Source organism: Bos mutus, unplaced genomic scaffold (assembly GCF_027580195.1).
Source record: "Bos mutus isolate GX-2022 unplaced genomic scaffold, NWIPB_WYAK_1.1 CTG332, whole genome shotgun sequence".
Lineage (NCBI taxonomy): Eukaryota > Metazoa > Chordata > Mammalia > Artiodactyla > Bovidae > Bos > Bos mutus.
Window position 1 is genome coordinate 26,752 of NW_027219822.1, and position 8,917 is coordinate 35,668.

Here is an 8,917-nt window from a genome sequence, read left to right on the forward strand (position 1 = left end):
ACTGGAAAGCATGATATTTTTGCTTGCCCCATTGCACATCAATACCCTTTGGGTTAAAACCTGTTAGAAACCCCCTGTGTGTGTGCATGCTAAGTCACTTCAGTCATGTCCAAATCTGTGCAACCCTGTGGACTGTAGCCTGTCAGGCTCCTCTGTTCATGCAAGTCTCCAGGCAAGAATACTGGAGTGGGTTGCCATGACCTACTCCAGCAGATCTTCCTCACCTAGGGATAGAACCTGTGTCTCTTACATCTCTTGCATTGGCAGGCGGGTTCTTTTACCACTAGTGCCACCTGGAAAGCCCTAGAGACCCCCTAGAATGGCTAAAATGAAAATGACTGACAATGCTAAGTGTTGATAAGGCTGTAGAGCAATTAAAACTCTCATAAGCTGTTAATAAGAGTGTAGAATGATAAAACAGTTTGGAAAACTTACAGTTTCAATAAATTTTAACACACATCTATCTTATGACTCAGCAATTTCACTACTAGATATTTATTTAAAAGAAATACCATATATTCCCAGAAAGATTTATACAAGAATGATCATAGCAGCCTTAATCATAATAACCCAAACCAGAAATAGCCATATGTTCTTCAACAGGAGAATGGCTAAACAAATTAAGGTACATATATACAATAAAATACTACTCAGTATTCACAACATGGATGAATCTTACAGACATTATGCTGAGTGGGGAAAAAATAGACACAAGAGTATATATTGAACAATTCTGTTCCAATGAAATCCTAGACTAGGTAAAACTTATCTATGGCTATACAGACATATGAAAGTGAGGTGAGATATTTTCTATACCTTTTTCTGAGTGGTGGCTACATGAGTGAAGATGATAGAAAAAAATCTATGCACTTAAAAACTATGCTTTTTATTATATGTAAATTATGTCTCAATTTTTTAAATTAGAAAAAGAATCACCCCAAAATATAACCTGCTAGGACATGTTTGGACCTTAAAATGAGTCTTTCACACCCATTGGGGAAAAGGCAGGGATTAATATTTGGGTTTTGTTGTGTACCAGGCTGTGTGTGAGACACTTAAAATAATCAGACTTCCTCCTGAAATACTAGGTAAATAGAGGAACCAAATGCAATTCTGTGATATTTCTTATCAAGCCCTTTTAAGAGTAAGTATCTCAGGCATTTAATGGCAGATGGGACTTTTAAGGAATTTTCATTTCTGGATGAACTAATAGTTTTCCCAATAGTTTATCTTGAAAATGATGGTAATACCCATCCAGTTTACTACTACAATAAAGAAAATAGTTCTACATAAATGTGATGAAATTTATTTGTCCCAAAAAGATTATATTTGTCAGTTGAAGGGTTTAAATTTGTATTGAAATGCTAAATTTACATTTGACAATGATAAGTCTTCCACCAAGTCAAAAGCACACCAAACCAATAAATTTTCCTTTGAGCCACAACAAATCTTTTAATAAGATTTTATTTCAAGAATATAACAATCAAGGAAAATTCCAGATGTTCGTTTTATAAAGCCAAAAGGAAGAATAGAACAAGAATAACCCATAAAACAGAAGTCGCTATTTGGGAGAGAATAAATGAAGTGTTCAGGCAAAGAAAAATGGATTTAGGTTTTTGGCTCAGACGGTAAAGCTTGTCTGCCTACAATGCAGGAGATTTGGGTTCAATCCCTGGGTTGGGAAGATCTCCTGGAGAAGGAAATGGCAACCCACTCCAGTATTCTTGCCTGAAAAATCCCATGGATGGAGAAGCCTGGTAGGCTACAGTCCATGGGGTCACAAAGAGTCGGACACGACTAAGCTACTTCACTTTCACTTTCTTAAGAGATAAACAGAAGATGAAAGGCTATTGGTGAATAGAATCTATTATCACTGTACTTGTTGACTAAACAGATATGACCCTTGGCTCTTTAATTTAGTGCAAAAAGATGTTTGTGATTTCAAGGAAATTACTTTTTATTGTCATTCCATATTTATTTATAGGACATCTTTTGGAAAGAAATTAAAAATTCTTTATTTTCAGCTGTCAGTACATCTCTTTTGTTCATAAAAGAAAGTCTAAACTTTAAGCCTGATATTTAAAGAATTCTTTTTTAATTATCTGGCCCAAAGTTATCTAACATTTATCTCCTACTGCTTTTCTACACTTGCACTTTGGTCTAGCCAACACACTCTTAAAACAATCAAAAGATGACAGAAGAAATCACAAGGAAAATTAAAAAATCTTAGACACAAATGAAAACACACAGCATACCAAAGTAATAGAATGCAACAAAAGTACTAAGGAGAAATTTATAATTATAAATGCTTACATTAAAAAATAAGTTTTTGTGCTCACTAAAAAAAAAAAAGATTAAGTCAACACTAGCTTTACAATTTAAAGAACTAGAAAAAGAACAAACTAAATCCAAAGCCAGCAGAAAAAGACATAATGAAGACTAGAGTAGAAAAAATAATGAAATAGAGAATAGACAAACAATAGAAAATCCACCAAAATTTGGTTCTTTGTAAAGACTAACAAAATTGACAAACCAGGGACTTCCTTGGCAGTCTAGTGGTTAAGATTCTGTGCTTCCAAAGCCAGGGGTGTGGATTTGATCCTTGTTTGGGAAACTAAGAGCCCATATGCTATGCAGTGCAACCAAAACATTTTTGGTGGTTTCCCTGGTGGCTCAGACGGTAAAGAATCTGCCTGCAATGTAGGAGACTCAGGTTCGATCCCAGGGTTGGGAAGATCCCTTGGAAAAGGTAATGGCAACCCTTTACTCCAGTATTCTTGCCTGGAGAATTCCATGGACAGAGGAGCCTGGTGGGCTACAGTCCATGGAGTCGCAGTGAGTCAGACTTTCACTTTAGGTAGACTAAGGGAAAAATAGAGAGTGGGGCTTCTGTAGTGGCTCAGATGGTAAAGAATATGCCTGCAATGCAGGAGACCTGGGTTCAATCCCTGGGTCGGGAAGATCCCCTGGAGAAGGAAATGGCAACCCACTCCAGTATTCTGGCCTGGGAAATACCCTTGGACAGAGGAGCCTGGCAGGGTGGCAAACAGTTGGACACGACTCAGCAACTGAGCACATATACACTACATTAATAGAATAAAGGAAGAAATCACATGATAATCTCAAATGATGCAGGAAAGGCAACTGACAAATTTCAACAACTTTTCATGACAGAAACACTCAACAAACTAAGGAATAGAAGGAAACTACCTCAACATAATGAAAGCCATAAATGAAAAATTCACAGCAAGTATCATACTCAATGATGAAACACTCAAAACTTTTCCTGTAAGCTTAGGAACAAGACAACTGTGTTCGCTTTCACTGATTCTATTCAACATATTACTGGAAGTTCTAGGCAGAGCAGTTAGGCAAGAAAAAGAAAGAAAAGGCATCCAAATTGGAAAGGAAGAAGTAAAATTATCTCTGTTATCAGATACATGCTCTAATATGTAGAAAAGACTAAAGATTACACACACAAACTGTCAGATACACACTGTTTAGTTGGAGTGTGTGTCCAACTTGTTAGAAGGGTCAACTACCTAGAAATGGGTCCTTTTATCCTTCAAGTAAAGGCCCCAGACCCTAGCATGGTGTATATCTGATCAACTCAGTTCCAGTTTCTGGACTTGTCACAATCATTATTCAAGAAAATGATTACAGAGATCAGACCAACATGGCATGCTGAACCCACATGCCAGTCTCCCCTTCTCATCCTCAAAGCCATTGAAATGACAGAACAGATATTAATACACGCACACAATTTTTAAAATGATTAACACGTGTCAGTGCTAGAGAATAGAAATCTCTGAAAGACTTCAAGCAAATGAGAGAATAGAAAGCAGAATGCAAGAATAAATTAGAGATTTTAGAAATGAAAATTTTGGTTGTTAAAATTTTCTGCCCTGGGTTTCCTGGTTACTCATAAGATGTCTTGGTAGGGGAAATAAAGCATCCTAAGCCTCATGTCTCAAACAACATGTCCTTCACAATTAAAATCTATATATAGATGAAGATAAAGATCAAGTAGAATCATTACCAGAATTTGGATTTGGAAACTTTTGCAATTCTGAAAGAACAAGACGAGTCTAACCAATTTGCTAGCCCAGCAGGAATGATGTTACTTGTATAATGCTTGAGTGATTTTCTAGTAAATCACTCCTTGCTAGCAATGAAAAAAAAAAAAATCATGAGATTCCATACAGTGCAAATTGTGGCTGGTGCACTGGGATGACCCAGAGGGATGGTATGGGGAGGGAGGTGGGAGGGGGGTTCAGGAGAGGAACACGTGTACACCCGTGGCGGATTCATGTTGATGTATGGCAAAACCAATACAATATTGTAAAGTAATTAGCCTCCAAATAAAATAAATAAATTAAAAAAATTATGACAAATGCCAAAGCTGTATTGGAAGCCTTGAGAGAACCACCTGACTTTTTCATACAGTTTGCAGTCCCTAGACTTTTAAAGTCTTAGCTGGAAATACTAGAAATATAATTTTTCTCGTGTTTTGAAGTTTACCTACCAAAGACATGGAGTGATTCTGGTGCTTTACAAAAAAATAAAAAGGAAGTTTAAATGTGATCCTGGAAAACAAATTAGCGTGTAATGAAATGATTTTAAATTATCTAGTAAATTCATTATCTGCCTGTAATATTTGGCATGATTACAACAGAGCTGCATTAACATGTTAGAGAAATATGGAATGGTCAGGATTCAGAATTATCTAATTTCTTAATGAAGAACAAATAGGGCATTTAGTTGAGAAACAACAGTTCCTTTGAACTGCAAATTAACTCAATATTAGCTTATTGTGGTTTCAGTGTATTTAATATTTCATCACAGTAGGAAGTCTACCAGGCTTGCAGCAGGAGATCCGAATTCTAATTTCAGATCTCTTGCTACATGCCTCATATCTTTGGACAAATCAGTTAACCTCTCAGAGCCTCAGTTTCCTCATCTTTAATATGAGGGGGCTAAACTAAAATATTCTCAAAGGTTTCTTCTAGCACTAAAATATTGTTGCTCCATCTTTTCCTCACCCCCAGCCCTTTTTTATTCCCATACCTCCTTCCTCTATTTCAGGCTCCCTAAGCTAATTCTGCTGCCTCTACTTCCCGCACTGCCCAGGGTTATTCTCTATGACATCAGCCAATCCTAGACAGCAGCACCTTTCCCAGGCTTCCTCCTCAGGGACACTAATCAAAACTTACACTCATGTGTCCTGGAGCCATGCTACTTATGCATGTAAAGGAATGAAAGGATGCTGAGGATTTAAGCTTCTGTGGCTTGGTTGGGGTAGGGTAAAGACCAAGCTCTGCTGCCTATTCCACACTGGCAGAAGCCTGTTCTTTGAGAACTGAAGCTTGTGTGCTTGCTTCCAATGTGGTTCTATCTCTAAGAAGGGTCCTGGTGGGTTAAGAGACTAGGAAAGGAGATGCTTGAAGCAACCTAGATGTCCGTCGACAGATGAATGGATAAAGAAGTTGTGGTACATATATACAGTAGAATATTGCTCAGCCACAAAAAGGAATGCATTTGTGTCAGTTCTAGTGAGGTGGATGGACCTAGAGCCTGTTATACAAAGTAAGTCAAAAAAATAAATACTATAAATTAACACATATATGTGGAATCTAGAAAAATGGTGATGATGAGCCTATTTATAGGGCAGGAATAGAGATGCAGACATAGAGAACAGACTTTGGACATAGCAGGGGAAGGAGAAGGTGGGACAAATTGAGAGTAGCATTGAAATACATACATTACCATATGTTAAAAAGATAGCTAGTGGGAAGTTGCTGTATAACACAGGGAGCTTAATGCAGTACTCTGTGACACCTCTGATGGGGTGGGGGGAGATTCAAGAGGGAGGGGACATATATATGCTTATGACTGATTCACATTGTTGTGTGGCAGAAGCCAACACAATATTGTAAAGCAATTATCCTACAATTTTAAATAAATTTTTTAAAAAAGGGGAAGACTTTTCCCAACATGCATGAAAATTGTTCTATTCAGACACTTCAAATTTCTACTTACATTTATGTGAATGAGACAAAGTATGTGCAATTGCATGTGTATACATAAGTATGCATTATGCTGAGTATTATACATAATTTATACATCTATATCTATACCAAAGGCAACTAAACACACAACATAAATGGTTTCCTTTTTATTTTTGCTGATGGAGATCTCAGCCAAAACCGTCATATGTTTGTCTGATTCCCTCTCTTAGCTTTCTTCTTCCCACTGTGGGATGGGAAGGGAATTTGCTGGGCAGTGAAGACACCAAGACATTGAGAATGTAAATTACTTCATAATCCCATATATTGTCCCTCCTCCCAACTCCCATGAGTCAGTGGGCAGATTTATTCTATAACCCTGCTGCCATGACACCCATCGTGATGTGACCCGGACACAAGGTTACAAAAGCACATGTGTAAACAACAAGGTCCTCCTGTACAGCACAGGAAACTATATTCATCATCCTGTGATAAACCACAGCGGAAAAAATATTAAAAGACTGGATGTGTATAAGAGTCTCTGCTGTACAGCAGAGATTGGCACAACATTGTAAATCCACCATACTTCAATAAAAATAAAATGCATGTGTGACATTCACAAGTTCTCCTGATACAAAAATCTTCTCCCTTTAAGAACCAAATTACCCTGAGCATATGTCTCCTGGCTGGATTGACAATGGTGGTAGCTCTTGAAAACTTTAACACCATTGTGTATTTGTACACATGTGTGTGTTTCTCATACAGCCCAGGTGATTGCATCTTGTCTTTCAGCACACTTAAGTGAGAAATGTTTCTGGCCTATAGCCTAAAACTTGATTTTTCATTTTAACCAAAACACTATCTCTCTCCTATCAATATCTTGGCCCATGTGTTATTATGCCCAGACAGAAATACTGAGTCCAAGAAAAATGAAAATCAAGGAAATTCTGTGTCGTCTTCTTTGGTACTCCACCTCCCAACCCCCACCCCCGTGTCTAGACATTGCTGTAGGCTTCCTAGTTACCACCCTTTTTCTTTTTCCACATTTCATTAATAATTGTACAAGTCAAACAATAGCTAATCTGGCAATTATGCACAAGTTCAGACACTGGAACATGTTACCCTGAGTCGCCTGCCAAATTACACTAAAATTTGGATCAATGAAGGTGCTGAAAGATTTTTCAGAAGTTTATCCTGCCTTTATTCCTGCTTTTTGGGCAGACTTCTAAAAGGAACCAGAGTTAGTGGCTCTAAAAGCAAATCAACAACAACAGCATGAAAGCTGGCTCCTTGTGTCTCTGTTTTTTGTTTTGTTTTGTTTTGTTTTTAAATAGTGAAACCAGAGTAGGAAACCCAGAATCTGGGGGTGAGGAAGAAAAAAGGGGAGTGAGGCAAAGAGTTACCCACACCCTGAGATAGTTGCATCAGGGTGAAAGAATGAACACCACACCCCAGGCTGTCAGCTTTCTGGGGTCATTTAATCATGCTCTGTACACCTGTGCTATGAGGGCAGTGCAGCTGCAAAGACAAATGCTGCTGGGCTGAGAGGCCAGTGTTCCCATTCCCTGCTAGATTTAGCTACTTCTAAACGTCCAAGATTAGCCACAGAATTTTTGAGGCGTGAAGTCAAGCAGCAGCAGGACTGGGTCTGCTGTGTGCTCTTCCAAAGTCAGTCTCGGGGCCAGAGCTTATCTTGGGCTCTGTGCTTGGGCTTCTCACTGCCCACAGGACCTCAGCCACGCGTGGCTGCAGTGTCCTTTAGATGCTGGGTGTGTGGGGTGAGCTGCATAGACAAGGGTCTCCAGTTGCCTTCAGAAGCGCCTTCAGAACTCAGATTCAGCCCCTAAAAATAGTATCAACTCTGCCCACACCTCCTCCTCCTGGGTTTCCTCACTTCCAAGTACTCTCTATAGATACTGTTAAGAGGTGAAAACGTGAACCCTCTCTGCAAGTACAGCATCAGTCATTTCTTCATTTCTGATTTCCAAGGAAATCCTGTCCATGGAAATCCTGGAGAAGAAAGAGAAAGGAAGTTGACTGAAAGAACGCTTTAGGTTGAAGTCTGATTCTCATTAAAGCTCAGTCAGGGAGACCTTACTAGACGACTTCAAAGGCCAATTCAGACCTGAAATTCCTTGTCTGCAGACCTAATTACTGTGTGTATCTGGATTGGGAGCATACCAAGACCATGCTGGGCTCCATGTGCAAATGATGGAGCCTGACTGCTGAACTTCTTGGGTTAAAAGGACATGGTTGGTTGCTCATCTCTTCAGAGATTGAGTCTACCTCAACAGCTAGAGGCAAAGACCCAGCATTTGGGCAGGAATCCTGGGCTGGTTCTAAGACGGGCCTCAGTGATCTCAAACCTACCAGAATAACCCAGCTGTCTATGCTCTCCAGGGCAATCAAACAGAAGAAGACCTAGGGCTGGCCGGGAGCCTCTGAAAGCAATTACTGGGAGCATCCCATTCCCTCTTGGGAATCCACTTCGATTTTCACACTCATCTATTTATCTAATACACTCTGTCTTTTCTCTCAGTGACTTTTTGTATCTACAATAGGAAAGGCATCATATCAATGGGTAAGGATACAAAGGTGAAGAGAACATGAACTTTGTACCTGAAGCCCTCAAAGTCTAGATAGTAACAACCACTTTAAAGTTTGACAAGTGGAGGTAGGAACAAAGTGCTATGGGAGCGAGGAGGATAAAACCACTGACTGGACTTGGGGAGGCTGGAAAGGACATCATAGCAAGTCCCTCTCTTCCTACAAGCTCTGACTTATCCTTTGAGATTAATTCACCTGTTAACTCCTCCTCCTCTTCTCTCCTCCATCCCTTTCTGAGGCTCCCTCATCCTTCTGCAGAATGAATCCAACCGTGGTCTCACAGCACACTTTTTTTTTTTTTTTAA